This window comes from Podarcis erhardii (genome assembly GCF_964252035.2).
Source record: "Podarcis erhardii genome assembly, chromosome: 4".
In the NCBI taxonomy this organism is placed as follows: domain Eukaryota; kingdom Metazoa; phylum Chordata; class Lepidosauria; order Squamata; family Lacertidae; genus Podarcis; species Podarcis erhardii.
Genome location: NC_138508.1, coordinates 54,804,140 through 54,821,293, shown reverse-complemented (window position 1 = coordinate 54,821,293; position 17,154 = coordinate 54,804,140). Strand labels below are relative to the sequence as shown.

The following is a 17,154-nucleotide window of genomic DNA, read 5'->3' as shown; positions in this document are numbered from 1 at the left end:
AGCTGTAGGGTGACTGAGTAGGAGGAGGCAGACAGACTCCTTGGAGGCCGACGGAGCGTCCTGCCCCAGCTTGCCCCACCCCGCAGGTGGCTGGCCCCACCCCCATGGGCAGCTGGCCCCGCCCCTGGGCGCAGGGCATGCGTGCTGCCCCAGGCGCCCAATCAGCTTGGTCCGCCGCTCCTCAGTTACCAGCATTCCTGCCCCTGATGTGATAAGGGATTTAAAGTTGGAACCGAAGCTAAAAAACTAAAATACCAATATGTTTCCAACTAAATTTCTTTATTGCTGTGTAGAGCCTGGTGTAACTGACTAGATCGTTGTTATTACAAAGCAGCAGTGTGTATTTCATGCAGACATGAGAGCTAACAATAATACCTTCATATTAGATGATATCTGGGAAGGCAGAAAACACCTGCAGTTGTGAGAGGCTGACAAGTTGTCTTTTGTTAGTTTGACAGTGGTTGCCACTTTAGCATGAAAGTGAAGCTGTGTGAAACTTGGCACAGAGATCTGCAAGAGCCCTTGGGTTTTTGAGAAAGAGATATTTGGTCACGGTCACACACACACACACACACACACACACACACACTTACAAATTCTGTGGGTCCTTAATTACAGAGTAAATTTCATTTGTCTATCCTAGTTTTTCTCCAAATTCAAAACATTTTTCCTGGTTCCCATATATATCATAAGCTGGCTTAAGATCAGTATCCTTAGCAAACAGTTTCAGCATTTCAGCGACCTTTCTGATAAAGAGCAAGCACCTTATCCTTTTAGTTCTTTGATGATGGCAGAATGTAAAAACATGTAGCTGCCTGAACTTTTAATTTGCTTCTTTATGGTCCTTAAAGGAGAGAGGCGCCCACCTGCTACAGCAGCTTTAAAGCTTCAAGCACATTACCACAAGGTGCCACAGATGCAAATCTTATCCCAACGACAAATGTATTGCACACTTTAAAATGTGGTCACCGTCCCGTTTTCCTTGATCACAGTTTAGATCAATTTTATGGTTCACATCTGTGGCATGCAAAGGATGCATGCCATTGTGAGATATTCCATCAGTGTACTTAAAAAATCAACATGCAGGCTAATTCTCAAGACTTAGCCAGCGGAAGCTGTGTAGAAGTGAATTTTCTATAATTAACTGTGAAGTTGGGACTGGAAGGGAAGCTTTGTTCTAAAGCAGCAATAATAGTTGGGGGGAAGGTGCAAAGCTGCTGGGTGTTTTAGAATGGATTGTAGAAGTCTCTTTTGCAACAGCATTCCCTTTAATAATGAGCTCAGGTAGTGAGTGACAACAGGATTGGAGCTACTGTGAAAGGGCAGTGTCACTATGGTTTGTTCATTCCTAAATACCTATGTCAGCATTTACCTTTAGGAACCAGTGGTTAAGATTTTGAACAATGAGGAAGGAAGTCCCTGGTTCAAATATTAGTTCAACCACGAGTTGACTAGGTGGCCTCTGACAAGTCACTAGTTTCACTTAACAATAATGGCTTACCTTGCAGGACTCTTGTAGTGCTTACAAAGACAATTTATGTGTCTTTAGAAACATGTGTATTCACAGTTAGAACGCCAGATCATTTTTTGGTCATGCATTTCTGTTCTCTTCAACCACAGCACAGCCAGCAATGACTTGCTTCTTTATACATCTTTATAGATAGATGGCATAACAGATGTTTAACAGACTGAAACATTCCAACATGTCTTATTGGTTCATAATATTTTGAAAACAATAATATGAGGTGTCAGTGATCCTGCTTTAGAGATATCTAGAAGGGCTCAAGTATTGTTATTTCATTACACCATATAACATAGGTCTTCCATTCTGTAATACAGTTGGTTAGTTGGTTTGTTTTAGTGGAAAAACACCTTTTAAAAAAATAAAAAAATTAATGTAATACTTTCCAAATTTGACTGTTGTCAGTAATACCGTATTTGAAGTTTTGTTCTGTTTTTAATGTTCTGTTGAAAGCCACCCAGAGTGGCTGGGGAAACCCAGCCAGATGGGCAGGGTAGAAATGATAAATTTATTATTATCAGTCCGTGTGGTCTCTGAAATTTCACCTTACGGGAGGGTTCATTGGATTCATTTCAGTGAATTGGTTCATTTCATTGATTTCAGGGGCATTTCTGTCTGAAGACTAGTTTATAACCAAGAGGAACAAATTGGTTTATGGGTTTCACTTTACACCTGTATGAAGTAAAAGAAGGAAAATAAAAACTACACCAGCTAATTGCGTTTGCTATAAAAACCTGCCCCCCCTTTTTCTGATGAACTGCCTCAGATCAGGTTTTCTCCCACACTCCCCACCCCCACCCCCCGGTCCTTTGCAAGATCTATTAAATTAAAATTCCCTTGTATAAACTGGTGATTATGTTTCAGGCCGCCTGCTGACTGGAAGCCTCCTTTGGATGCTCCTGTTATATTTGCCTCTTTCCCCCCTTTTCACTCCCTGCCTCTCCCTGTTTCCGTCACTCTCCCATAACAGTTCCTTTCTTTCTGTAGGGCCCTCAACCTGCACAAAGCTGCCTCTGAGACCATGTTCACAGAGCTTTTGTGTGCTGTTGTGCTGGGGACGAGACCACAGCAGTTTGAGATCAAAAGCATTAGTTAAACAGAAGCGGTTGGAGGTTTGTTGTGTGTGTTTCCTCCCCCTCCGCTGACTGCTTCATCTCGACTTTCAGCTTTCAAAAAAGCCCTCTCCTGCCAGCAGAATTAAAAATGCAGCAGACCTTTGCTGCAGACTGCTGTTATGGATCAGGTGTGACAAGCCCCTTCTGTGTCAGGTGGGATTAGCAAGTGTTGTACAAGTCACGGTACACAAATTTAGACACTGGAGGGCCGTCAGTTTCTGGGGTTTTCCTCTTGATGTCGTGCAAAGAAGTGTTAATCTCATCTGCTGCCTTCAGTGTTTGTTATGACGCACAGAGATCCTTGATGTGGTGTTTCTGGAAGTTTACTATAGCAAGATGGCTTGGTTTGGGCGTGCACATTTTTAAGGTTATTTCTTTGCTGGTACTTACATTTAGACTTATAAATGCAAGTAAACCATCGGTTTTTCTTCTACCTTCTCTTCTCTCAATACTGCACTTTGAATGCTAGGACTCAGCAGACAAGATGGGATTTGGGAGCAGGCTTTTGATCCAAGGGGAGGAAAGAGCTTGTTGTCTCTGATCATGGCTGGCAGCTGCACACTGGTGTGGTCCCGTGAAACTTGGAGACCCGAGATTCAAATCCCTTCAGTACTCAAAACACAGCCTCATGTTAAGGCTGTGTGATCTGAAGCTTGTAATGTATGGATTATGATCTCAAACTTTTAACATCTTAAAATAAGATAAGAAGTAAGCTCTCTTAAAATGAGATTATAAGGGCACATTCTGAAATGTACGAGATCTTGACCATTGGATACAATGGTTGATGCTCTTAAGCTAGTTGGTTGCATTGCGTGCCCCTACCAGTACATTGATCTGATTGACTGTTACTTATTTGGCTTGCAAATAGATACTTGACCCTAAACCTAGTTTCAAGAATGTGAGATAGACTCAGCTTCTGGGAAGGTCCTCTGAAGCAAACAATTGTGTGTTTCCATAAGCATGGAAGATGGTGGACTCTCCTTCCTTGGAGGTTTTTAAGCAGAGCTTGGGTGGTCATTTAACGTAACAAAAGATGGGCTTTACTTGTCTTTTGTGAGTGTTAAAATGTGAGTCTGATTTATATCTTTTTGTAATAACATTATTACATTATTTTTCATAACTTTATAATAAATGGTTATTTTTTAGACTCACTGTTCATGCTTATTACTTGTCATTATCAATCCATGTAAAAATACAAATTGTAATTTATTTATTTTTAAAAAATATGTGTTCCTTTTTCTTGGAAAAGTGTATGGGTAGGTTGGGGAGTGAATCATAAGCACACCCTGCTAATTATACCCTGAACGGTGTGATCTGGGTTAACAGTAATTATATAGTTGTTAATATGCTAGCTAGGTGACAAGAAAAAATAACAAAGAACAGTAACTCTGGATCTGTCACCTCCTTAAACTCACTTGGACAGACAGTAACCCTGAGGCATGAGCAATTACTTCAATGGGCAATTACTGGCTCATTGTGTTTTCAGCCAGCTTTGAAATCATTATTAAAAATGTAAACAATAATGTTACTTTTGAAAAACTAAAGAGCTGGATCAGGAATAATTTAAATTCGTGAAGTAAGAGCTGAAGCTAAACAGTACAAGTGCTAATCTGCCAAATCCTAATCCGAACCAGTATCAGGGTCCCTGATGTACAATAACCACTGCCTCCTTCTGCATGTTGAGCCTGGATCCATTTTTGACATTTGTTCACATCAAATGGAAAATTGTGGTAGGTAGTTATCTTACAACTGACTTAGATTCTGGAATGTCATCACAGAAAGACACAGCTTCACGGACTCAGGTGTATTAAGCCCTTACCCTTTACAGTGGGTAACCTACTCTGGTGTTCTTGGAATCTAGACATATAAAAGCCATTTCCCAGGTTTTGTCATGCTCTAGTGTGACTAAGATACCAAAACCAGAATGGGGTTTAAGCAGAGGGAAGGGGCAGGGCTGCCCAGTTAGGTGCAGACTTGATTCTCATTGGCTGGGATTCCCAACCCATTGGAGAGCCAAGCTTTACTGTAAGTGAATAATTGCCTTTCCGTCTTATTGGGCAGGGGAATAAAGTATTACCCTTGAGGGTGTTATTGCTGTGAGGACAAAAACTGGCCTCCCATCCCTGGCATGGTGCAGCCAAGTTGTCACTGCCAGGGTCTTGCACAGTGACAGAACAAGAGAGGGAGAAAGGATGCACTATTTGTGTTTCAGTGTAGCACATGCAAAGGCCTACTCTTGACAACTTCTTGGATGGAGAACCAATAGCCCTCCAGATGGTTTCTGGGCTACACCTGCCATCATCTCTGCCCATTGGCTGTGCAGGGAGCTGGAGGGCCTGTTATAATGACAGACAGTTTGCTCCCCCGGTAATTAATGCTTGTGATTGTCTTGTGTTTTTAAAGAGTGTGACTGTTCTATTCATCCATATTTTTAAATCTGAGGCTTTAGCATCTCTAAAAGACTGCTCAGGCAGCTTCCTTTTTTTAACAACCACCATATTTACTGGGTTTTTCTCATTGCATCTGTGCTGCATCTTCAGCTTAAGAGAAGTGTTTTTGCAATCGAGAGCAAGTAAATGGTTGCGTGTGAGGCTGAGCCGCCCTGCTTCTTTCTGTGAAGTTTAGGGAAGGAGACACCTTAGATGCCGGCATCCTGTTCAATGAAAAACAACTGTCAGTTATAGCAGGCTCGTAAGAGTGAGAAAACCACAGCCTTCTGAGCCGAGCTGATAACAAGCCTCAGCAGCTTTTGCAGAAGTTCCGTCCCTACAAGGTACTGATGAAAATATGCTTGAGTGTCAGCGAGTCTTTCCTGTTTCAGGCTTTTTTAGCCCAGCTATTTCATGCTGCTAAGTTTGCAACACTTTTTCAGTTACATGCTCATCTGTCATGTTTGTAGCCAGCATTTTGACTCAGCCACCAAATGTTGTTCAGGTGCCTTTTCAAATGAACTGCCTTTTCTCCCTCTGCAAGTAAATAAACTGAAGCACTTTTTCATACATGTTTTGTTTAATATTCAACAAGAAAAGTAATTCAAGCACATCTTGAAGTTCTCATCCTCTTCTTGACTTGGGATTCAGAAACCTGCCCGTTTTTTTGTTAGGAATATATGCAGTTGTCCATTTTCTGTGGTGGCCTTTAGCTCTTGCAGGGAGGGACTGTTAAGGAGTTGTGGGCTAAGGTGTGCTAAAATGCTTACATAAGGAAATCAGCATGTACTTTGAGCAGCTATTTTAGAAAGCATTGAAGGAGTTTTGCATTATTTGTTTTTCAGCTTTCAATACAGAATAATCAGCCAATTCATGCTTGTCTGCGTTGAGTGATAAAAAGTAAATTAGGTCTGCACCTTCACTCGACCTTCCTTTATTTTCACAATCCACAGTTTTTATTCCGTGACAGGTATGCAGAGAGTGGCGTGGGTTTCTGTGGCAGCTTCTTCCCATGTAACCTTCAGAAGCTAAAGCCATGAAGGCAGAGTAAATCACAAGCCCTTCCAGTCTACCCTCCTTCCTGGCAGGGAGATAAATAAAATATCTACAAATCAACCTACAAATGGCTTTCAAACAGCAGTGTAGCAGTGCAGGAAAACACTATGGAGAAGTGTCTTTCCATACCACTACAGAAATATTCTTCTAAGGATCATCATATGCCTCAAGGAGAGGAAGGTGATGACCTGGGATATAGGGCCTTTTATGTGGTGGCTCCCTGTCTTTGGAGCTTATTTCCCAGGGAGGCTTGCCTATTGCCAACCACGTTACCTTTTCAGTGCCAAGTGAAAGAGTACTTTATTTACTAGGGCTTTAAAAATGTTTTTAGATTCTATTTCAATAAATGTTAAACCTTACTTGGCCCTGATTTTAATATGTGGTTTTACTGTTCTTGGGCTATTTTATAATTGTCTAGCATATTGGTGACTGTATAATTGTTTCTATTCTTTTTTATGAGCTGTTTTGGGATCCCTTTGATGTGAAGTGTGGGATAAGTACAGATAAGATGAATGAAATCTAAGAAAGGATGAGCAAATCTGTCAACTTCAGCTTTTCTCAGTTTACTAGCAATTTTTCCTGATAGAATGCATTTTGGTACAATATTACATATACTTGCACACTCATTTCTGTGTGCCCTTTCCCCTAATACACATTTTTTAACAAGGCAGCTGCATCACAAAATTGGGAGAAATTCAAAAATAGGGAAAGCTGCATTTCAATTCACATATTGATTTAGGAAGCGGAAATTAGGCATTAAAATGCAAACCAAACTAATTCTGCACAAATGACTTTACTTGGTATACCCACCCTCTATAGAAGAGTCAAACTATTAGGCTATTTCTCTTCAACATTCTAATTTATTTTAAGTAAACCTGGTATGGCTTCTTCCAAAATATCCACTCTGTGTGAAATAACCTCTTTTCAAATCGCCAGATGTTTTTGGATTGCTGTGGTATTTTATTTCCAGCTTTGATTTTCATCTTGCAGTAGCTAAATAAGCGCCTCATGTCTTTGCTAGCGAATAATGTACAAAGCGATGCTGCAGAAGAATGGGTTTTTCTCTTGTGGGAAGGCAAAAGCCACGTACACCACTAATGGCACCACAATCATTTCTCCTTTTGCTGCTGATAGGGCAGAGTGGAGATGAACAGAGTGCTGTGTGTTAGGCCACAGATCTTGCTGGTTGACCTCATTTCTGTTTTCCTGACAATCCTGCAGCCTTTCAAGATATCAAATTTAATGCTGGCTTGTCTCCTATAATGTTTCTGTACATCCATCAGAACACCAAGAGAACTATGGGACAGCAGAAGAAAATCTGAGGCTGAAACAAAGTTACTTGGAAATGCCACGTACTTTGCAGGTATAGATGAACTCATGTAAAACATCTTATTTTTATATATTCCTTCTATCTTGGAATTCCTAGATTCATATTTTAATACAAGGGGAAGATTAGAACACCCTCCCCCCCCCAAAAAAAAACAACAACCCATGACAACTTGTGGCAGGGTTACTTATCTCCCTGATAGGTATTTTTTTTATATGAATATTCTCTCTTATTCCAAATATTTTATCAGAATGTTGCACACACAAATATTATCTATACTAGAAACCTTTTTTTATTTTAAAAAAAGCTTGTTAGAGAAACTTTCTAATGACCACTTTCAAACTGAAAAGGTTCCTTGGCAAGTAATGTCAGTGGTTTCCTTCTTTGAAGCCAATGATCAGAAGAGATGATTTACAGTAAGCTTGCTAGAAGCAACTTAGATAAGACACATCAGGAAGTCTACATTGTCCCATTCTCAATTTAGTTGCTGGGGAATGCTGTAGTTGGTGGATTTTATGAGTATTGTAATGTTTCTAGGTTCTTCTAGACATAGAAGATTTCTGCTTTAAAAGATTGAGCTGGAAGGAATGCCTTCTGTGGTTTTATTCTTAGTACATGTAGGAAAACTGATAAACAAGATTAACAAGACTAGATTGAAAATGTTTCAGTAGATTGCAAAGTGCAGCAAGTTTATGTCATGAAAACAACTGGTGTATAAAGGGATGGGGAGAAATTTGATTCATTGCACATTTAAAGGAAAGCTTGACTAATTTGCAGTATCCAAAACACAGCCATCTTTTGATGTTTGCGCTTGTCTGAATTTTGCAATATAGTTCTCCAGCCAAGTAATGTGCACAAAAATGAATATACTGCATTACAAAATCTGGACAAATGTGAAAAAATGCATGCAAAAATGTGTATATTAGGAGAAAATTGCAGTAAAACAGTGGATTTTCATGAAGACATGAGGTTGTGCAGGCCTGTGCTATGCTGTCTAAGTGTTGCAATGAGCTGATTTTGTACTTGTATTGCATTTCCTACAAGCTTAGATTTGATGTCAACATCTTAAGGATCTCAGATCCTTCTGACATTTTGTTAATTGTCAACAGTGCTTAAATGCACAGGTTTTTCTATCAGACTTTTTGGGGGGGGGTATTTTCCTCTGAATCCCCTGCTATATGCAAAGGAAAAGAGTAAGTTTCTGCTTTTTTGTCTTCTTTACAGCTAACTTCTTTTCTGTTAACAGTGTTATCTACTGGCATTTTTGTACAACCAACATTCAGTGTATCTAGAAAAATAATGAAACACCTACATGTTCACAATTTTTCTTCCAGTACAGTACTCGTAAAAAAAATGCTCATAAAATTCAACCACACTTTTTGTTCCCACTTCCTTGGTTTGAAACCATTTGTGGTTCATTTTGCTTTTATTTCATTGAAGCAAAAAAGCAGAAACCCAGAACGGGGCAGAAAACATGAAAAGAAAAACAAATGAGCAAAAGGAAAATAATAGACAGAGAAGCCATGCTGTGCATATCTGATGGACATGAAGCGATTTTTAACATGTCTAGATAACCAAACCCTACACTAAGGTTGTATCCAGGCTAACACACTCTTGTCTCATTTCAGTTCATGTAGCTGCTAATCTTTCCCTAGAATTGTGGACTCTGTTTTTTTGGTTAATAAATAACAAGGTGCCTGTTCATGTCTGTGTATACATCCCTGTAATCTTAAATCTTAAGAGCCCTATGCAGGTATTCCTTGCTGGTTCTAAATGAATGTGTATGGAGAGGAGAGCAAGCATCAATGTGCTTGCTCCATTCCCTGTCTCTCTCCTCATGTTCAAGCACACTGGCGCCAACTATAGGGGGCCCTGGGGGACCAGGCACCCACAATTTTTGTCTCTGAGGTAATGTCTGAGGCCCCGTGAAGCCTCTGACATGACTTCCTGTAGAAACCAGAAGTTACGTCAGAAGTCTCACGAGGCCTCAGGTGTGGCCTCCAAGGCCTGCCAGGCCTCTGGCACAATGTCTGACAGCAACCGGAAGTCATGTTGGCGGTATTGCGAGGCCTTGGACATGATCTCCAATGATCTCCATGAGACCTGAGGCTTTAGAAGGGACGTTTGAGGCCCTGCCAGATCTCCAACGCAACTTCCAATATAAACCGGAAGTTGCATTGGAGGTCTTGCAAGGCCTCCAACATGAAATCCGAGAGCCCGCGAGGCCACTGTAACATGACATCATGATGTCACGACATCATATCATCACGTTACGTCACACCCATAATCTGGGGCCCAAATCAACACACCTGTTCAAGCACGACGAGGACAGGATGGAGCTAGAATGCTGATGCATACTGCTGCTTCACGCCTTCGTTGAGGCCCCATAATGAATATCAGAATAGGGCTTGGGTTTTGTTTCTGCTAAAATAATTAGGAGAGATGAAGCTGAGTTATCTGAGGAAAGGGATACACAGAAAGAGAGAAAAAATACACCATAGATTACATTTAATGAATGGCATTGCTAAAAAGAGAGACTAGCTAGATGTGATGCTAATGAATCAAATGCTCTCAAAATATTTTAACAACACTTTATGGTGCTGAGGAGGTAGACGTTTTCCAGTTTTGGTCATTTGTATAGCACCGCAGTTCAAGTTTTACATGAGGTCTTTGTTTCACAGAAAACTATTATGAGTACAAAAAAAGAAAGTGTCATCAGCTCTGAGTGACATTTCAGTCAATTCCTTAAGGTGTTTGAAACAGTATTTCTTGTAACATACATGTTTGTTTGTTTGTTGGCATCTTATATCTGATAACTCAAGGAACAAATAGATTTGAACTGTATACATAATATGTTGTTACTCTAAAACATTACCAGAAAGGCAACGGCTTATATCATCGTTTGCAAAATATATACAAGTGGGAGAGAAACCATTACATTTGAACCTTGTTCATAAGGGGGATTATGCCATGGGATCGTATTCATTTTAGCTGCACACACAAAAACCTCTAATTCAAAGTTTGTTCCTAACCAGCTACCACCTTAATCCATCAGCACCTGCCAGGAGACATCCAATAACCTGCTCTTTAACTTGTAGGAAACCATACAAAAGAAAATCTGCAACATTTCTCGTATTACAAGCCAGCTGCTAGCAAAAATCCATTCTGTTTCAGGAATAATTAGTCCTGATCTCTTTTGTGACTAGTTTCAGACTCTACTTCAGGCTAATTTTCCTTTTAAATGACTTTCTAGCATGTTAGCATGCTGAGTTTGCCTAAATTTTAGTTCCATGTATATTTCTAAAAAGAATGAATACAAAGCCTAAATTAGATTGTACATGGCATTTTACCAGCAGTAGATGTTCATAAGCAAATTTCTAGTAATGCTGATATCTTGCTGTAAGGTGGCACCACAGAACAAAAGGCTACATGGATTTACTTTTCCTCATGGTACTTCTTCATTTCTGTGCTCAGCAACTGGGCACAGGTGCTGCTGGGAGGTGGAGCAGTCTTAGCAAATCTCCCATCCTCAGTTGAGGAAAGTCAGTCGCACCACCCATCAGCTGTTAAATAGGGCAGAAGCAGTTGGAAGAGGAATGTTAGAGGAAGATGTCTGAGCAAAGTTGGGCGCTTCCTTCCCTCCTCCAGTCTAAAGTGACAGCTGATTATGGCTGTGAAAGTCTTCTGGTCCATGAAAAGTGCTGCTGATGAATAGGACCCTAGCTTGTGTGGGTGTGCGTGGGTATACATCTATCGGAGGATACAAACAATATATAAGATTCACAAAAATAATAATGGACTAGTGCAGAAAAAAGTTGTGCAGAGTTTCTAGATGTTGAACTCATTGGAGAGTCTGGGAAGTTTTAGTTCCACAATCAAATGGAATTCTTTCATTTCACCTGAATCAGTGCTATTTTTCTAGAAAAGGAGGTGCTGGAACTCCCTCATTCTTTTAGAGTGGCAATGGTGCCCACCCAAGAGGTGCTGGAACTGAGTTCCAGTGAGTTCTGGCTGGAAAAAAAGGCCTGACAGGGATCCAGTCTGGACTGGTCCTCTGCACTGAAGCTTCAAGCTGCAGAATTCACATTCACTAAAATGGTGGTGGTGGTTTTCCTGGTGTCCTTAGATCTCTCTTGAAAAGTTGATTGCTGAACAAGTGCCTGTTCTAGATAATTTCGTATCTCTTAGCATTTTCTATTTTAATGTACCAGTAGTTGTCTTTCAGAGAATAAGCTTCACTGCAATAACAAATTAGATTTCGTTTCAGCCTGCTTGGCATAGTTCTAAAACTGTATTTTCCTTTTCATATACTGTATCGTATTTCTATTTGATGCTCTCTAAACTCTGTAGGGCAAACATTAAAACCGCTGATAATTGCCCGTTATCAAAAAACCACACGACTTGCTTTCTGCACCATGCATCTGCTGCTCAATTATAATCTCAGTGACCAGTGGTCTTATTTGTGTGTATATTTGATGTCCTAATATAGTGAAATTTCATCTTGCTCTCCAAGCCTAACCTGTTCAACACCAGCAATTATCATGCAATATCTGTAGTCCTGTCCGCAGAGCAGTAGGGCTAACCAGTGTGTACTTGACACGTGCAAGAAAGCTAATTATGTTGCTATTATTATCATCTTGCCACCGAAGCAATCATGCTAACATATACTCTGCTTTCCTTTCTTAATGCATATGAAAAAGGTCGTATTTAAGCATCAAGGGCTTAGACCAAAAATGGGAAACTTCTTCATCCTAGAGTTGAATATAGTTCTATCCTTCCCAGTAAAACAGCTTGTTGACCAGACACACAGTGATGATGTCCTCACTCCAGTATCAGCAGCTTGAGAGGGGAGGTCACCCAGACAGAAAAGTCTGATTCTGGTCTAAAGCAACAGAAGGGCAAGGATATCTTATTCTACTCTCTCCCTGTGAAGCGGGAAAGTGTCCCAGTGGCCCATAAAGCATTGCGGGGGCATCTGAGACAATTTCCCATTTCTCCAGGGCCAAAGAGGGAAGCAGTGGTTGAGTGTAGTTTGTGGACCAGCTACCACCTCTCCTCTGGTCTTGAGGAGTAAACTCTGTGGCCAGGAGTGTGTTGGGAGTTGCTGGGATCCGGGTGTAGCTGTGACACACAGCGAATCACTGAACTGCTGAGTGAGATCTTCTCAATGGAGTACCCTTAGTATTTATGCCTGACCTGACCAATTCAGAGGCTCTACATTGTGCAGCAATTACAGGATGCTGCTGCATGCTCCCATTCCCTGCCATGCCTTCACCTGCCCTTCACCTGATGTGCAAGGCAGGTGGATGTAGTTTGACTGAAACAGCCTCATGGACCATGAGGCGGGTGGCACCTGGCAGGCCCTATCAGGCTTGCATGTTGTTGGATGTCCAAAGCACCAAAATGCAGCTGTCCTTCAAAATTTACACTTGTATGAATTTTGGAATGCATTTGTCCTGCCGAACAAAGAGATGCAAACCAAAATGCATACATTAGGAGGATATGTGCATGAAAATGTTGGTAAAAATAACGCAGGAAAATTTGTATTACATTGCTTGCAAAAATGTGTATAGTAGGAGAAAGACGCTCTACAATGCTGACGAATTCTCGTGACAACTTTTTTTGTCTTTTTATGTTATCATTTTGTAGTTTTGCGTATATTGTAAACTGGCCTGGGGTCTTTGGATAAAGGACAGTATACAATTTAATAAGTAATAAAAGTAATTTTTTTTTAAAAAAAAAGAAAGTTTGCAAACTCATGTGGAAATGAGGTGAACAGAACAATGAGAATCTGAAAGAAACGAAAATGGACAAATTTGTCCATCCCTGGGTTCTGGTATGTGGGGGATCTACAACTGCGAAAATGTATGAAGGGGGAACTGCATTAACTCTCCATTCTCTCATATGTGTGGGTTATTGGGTTTACACACTTGAATTAATGGGTGAAACTGCAGCAATTCACAATTCACCCCTCCAGCAATTCACTCAACCTATGTGTGAAGATGGCACAATTTGGAAAGCCCTCCATTCAGCTGTGTGTGTGGCTTAATTTCTTCTCTTCTACTGTGTGGGCTACTATTACACGGACTGAATTCATTCCCTGAGTTTGAGTGAGAGAACTGAAAGTATCTCATTTTGACCAAATCAGTGTGTAAATATGTACCCAAACCCTTATCCTCAAGCTTCTGGGAAGGTACCTTGCCAATTCTTGTATCTTCTTGATTAAGTGGACATGTTATTGGTCGGACAGACCCAGGTCCGGTTTAGATAGTTTCACTATATCACATGAAGGCTTTGGGCCTGCACACTCCTCTGCCTCCTTCCTCCTTTGTAGCTCTTTAACCTACTCATGCACTTTCGGGTTTAAGCAAACCATATGATAACCAAACTCTGTGAACCAAAATATGTTTGTGCTCTGCAGACACTATCCATCTCAGTGTGCAAGTGGCAGCCAGCTCCCATCTGTCTATGAAATTCTCCCTGTCTTCAAGGTAATTTTTTTTACCTTAAAGGAGAAGAAGGCAGAGGAGCCAGGTGCTTCTGAGTCTGTCATTTGGGTTTTTTAAAAAAGAGTTTGATTGGGGAAAGCAAGAGAGTCTTTGCCTATCTCCAATAGTTTGCTTGATTCAGGCAGCACAGTCAACTGAAAAACTTAATGATTACACTAGAGGATCCCATAGGGACATGCACCAAATATTCATAGATGGTCCCTGTAAAAGTAACACCAATGAAATACATGAGAAAAGAAGCATGATTATTCCCACTTTGCAGATGGAAAAGAAAGCCACAGAAACAGAGTAGCTTGCATATGAACGGAGATAGCATCAAAGCAGGCAACATACTCTACAATTCTGAAGACTGATTCAATTAACTTGATGACAAATTGACTCTAAAGCTCTAGATTTGCTCACTATTTTTCTAGTTTGCAGATCAAGCAGCAGCAGAGAGTCCTGGCTTCTACTTCTTCAGATGGATATTTGCCAGAACTCTCAAGGGCCATTTTCCTGCTTTGTTTTCAAAGAACTAGAAGTCTAGTGTTTTCATCTCCTCATGTTTTCATAGCCTTGTGGAAATTCAGTACAAAAATTACATACAGTCATCCAAGCTTTTTCTGCCAAGGCAGGATAGTTTCCTACTGTGTGTTCTCAATTGTATTATCCTGTCTAGTTTTAAATGACTCAGGCAATGGGGCTCCCCACCATTTCCCTTGGGAGATTGTTCTGCAGCCTAAGTAGACTGCTGGGTTAGCAAATGTTTCTAAAATTCAGCTGAATGTTTCTTTCCTTCTGTTTTATCCATAATTCGTGTTCCAGGCAGACAGTATTTGTGTGCTTGAGGGAGGCAGCTGGAAAAGCTGGTTAAAAACTTAGTAGCAACAATGGAGAAGTGGAGAGCCAGCAAGCAGGCAATCTCCCCCGTACAGTTCCCTAGTGGTGGCACTTCTGGCACTAGCAGAAGATATTTCGGTGGCACTCCTATTCCTCCTCTTACTCAGCGGAGTCAAAGTTGCAGAGAAGAAGGTTAACTATCTTAGTCATTTTTGCAAAACTTTGGTTGTTTTCAAAGTATTGTGGCAGAAAATGAAAATTCCCTTCTGGTTCTCTGTGCTGAGTGATGTTGCCAAAATTAATAATTATTACTAATTGAGCGCTATAGCACTGTGATTATAATAAGAGCCTGTGCCTCCCTTCAGATGCAGAGGCAGCATCCCAAATGCCACCAATATTGGGAAATGTAGTTTTCCTAAGGCACCGGAACCCTTTGTGTAGACATAGATGCTTACATAACTGCAATGGAATCTTGGGGCATGCAGCTTCTCCAAACCCCTGACATTCCTTGGAGGTTTTTAAGCAGAGGTTGGATGGCCATTTGTCATGGATGCTTTGGCTGAGATTCCTGCACTGCAGGGGGTTGGACTAGATGACCCCTGGGGTCCCTTCCAACTCTACAGTTCTATGATTCATGTTAAGGATTCAGGCACCTGAATGTCCCTACATTCCCCAAGTGAGAAGCAACAGGGGAGCAGTTGAGTTGGTGGAGAGTGGAGAAACTAAGTGCAAAGGGGAGTTCCACATTTCCCTGCTGCACCCTAGTTCATTGGTTGTCACAGAGGACAGGGAACTAGCCGATGTGGTGGCAACATGTGGCACATTCCTTTTACCAGCCCTTACAGAGGAATTGATTTGGCTGGAATCTGTGTTTGTGGTTCTGTGCTAGCTATGCACACACACCTCCCATAATATATAGTTAGACCCACAGAGAATACAACTTCAAGAAAACATCCTTATAGTGCTTCCGTGCAAACTGCATAAGCAGATGGGTATTTGGTGCAAAATTTGGTACATGGGGACTAAGTCAATGACTCTGAAGCTTTTATCTGATTTCAGTTTGACATGGATATGAAAATGCGGTGCTTTGAGGGGCAGAATGGGCAGTTTTGTGAGTCATAAATTGAGTCACACAGACCTCTAATGGCATTTCCAGGACTTCCAGACAAACTGTTGCTCTTAAAAAGACAAAACCGTTAAAACCTTGACAAATAAACTTAAATTTCTGAAAGATTTCCAGAAAGTGTGATAATGTTCTTCTGAGAGGGCTGTTGCCAAGGTATACACATCATCTCTTCAGGGAGGATTTTTGCAAGCCTTTGTGTTTTATGTGCCACATGAGGGTGGTAACGGGGAGCTGTCATCACATTCCGAATCCCAAGTTACAAATCAGCAGGCAGACGTGGAAGAAAGCTATCAACAGAGAGTTGTCCTCTGAAGCATACAGCAGAAAATCTAAGTAGCTCAGGGCACTGAGTTCACTAACAATTCATACATCTATAGGAATGTAAGCAAAAACTACAAATTATTTAGCATTATCTTTGGTGGGGGAGGGGGGCCCCTGCCCTTTGCATAGTTTTCTACACTGACATACACAATTGCGGGGTGAGAAGCCTTTACGGCACTATAGATCATCACACAAAATACTACACATTTTGTTTTGCTACATTTTGCACACAACTGGAAATAGCTATAGCTTCCCAGCAACTAATGATCACAGGAAAATAGACATATGTGTGATCTACAAGCATAACAGAATACAGGGGTACCTCTACTTGTGCGCAATTGGCTCATGTGTAACTGAAAGGGATTCACATGCCCATAGCCAGGGCCAACCTCATACTTTTTTTTTTTTTTTTTTTTGCCTGGGGTAAAAGGCAAGGCAACCTCAGTCCATGTACAGAAGCTATCTGGACTGACATTTGAATCTCATTTTAGTACAGGTGATAGGATAGCATCCTCCATCTGAAGCAAGCAAGCAAGCAGGCGACTTAAGGGTATTTATGACAGATCACAGCCCTATCCTCTAGCACACGTGTGCATCCAATGGGCTCAGGAAGAGCAACCAGGGAGCCACTACTGCTGCCTCCTCCAGATTTGTTGCCTGATGTGGCCATCTCACTCTCCCTAATGATAGGGCTGGCCCTGCTCTAAGCATAGACTGAAATTAAAGATGATTATACTTCATTCCCTACACTTAGGTCTTAACCACCCATTAGCTTAATTGTGTGGCGCAAGGAGAGCTGTTGGTTACCATGGGGTGTAGATTGTGAGGATGTGAGTTTTGTGTAGGCTAAACAGAGAGCAAACCAGAACTTTAACAAAAACAATTAGGTTTACCAGTAACTTTGCCAGCGAAATATATTTTACCAAACAT

At 41.1% G+C, this 17,154-nt stretch overlaps 1 protein-coding gene across 2 annotated transcripts in view; it reads left to right on the top strand.

Annotated features, from left to right (window-relative positions):
* Positions 1 to 17,154, top strand: part of RUNX1 (RUNX family transcription factor 1) — a 180,190-nt gene that overhangs the window by 8,722 nt on the left and 154,314 nt on the right. The window lies entirely within an intron of this gene.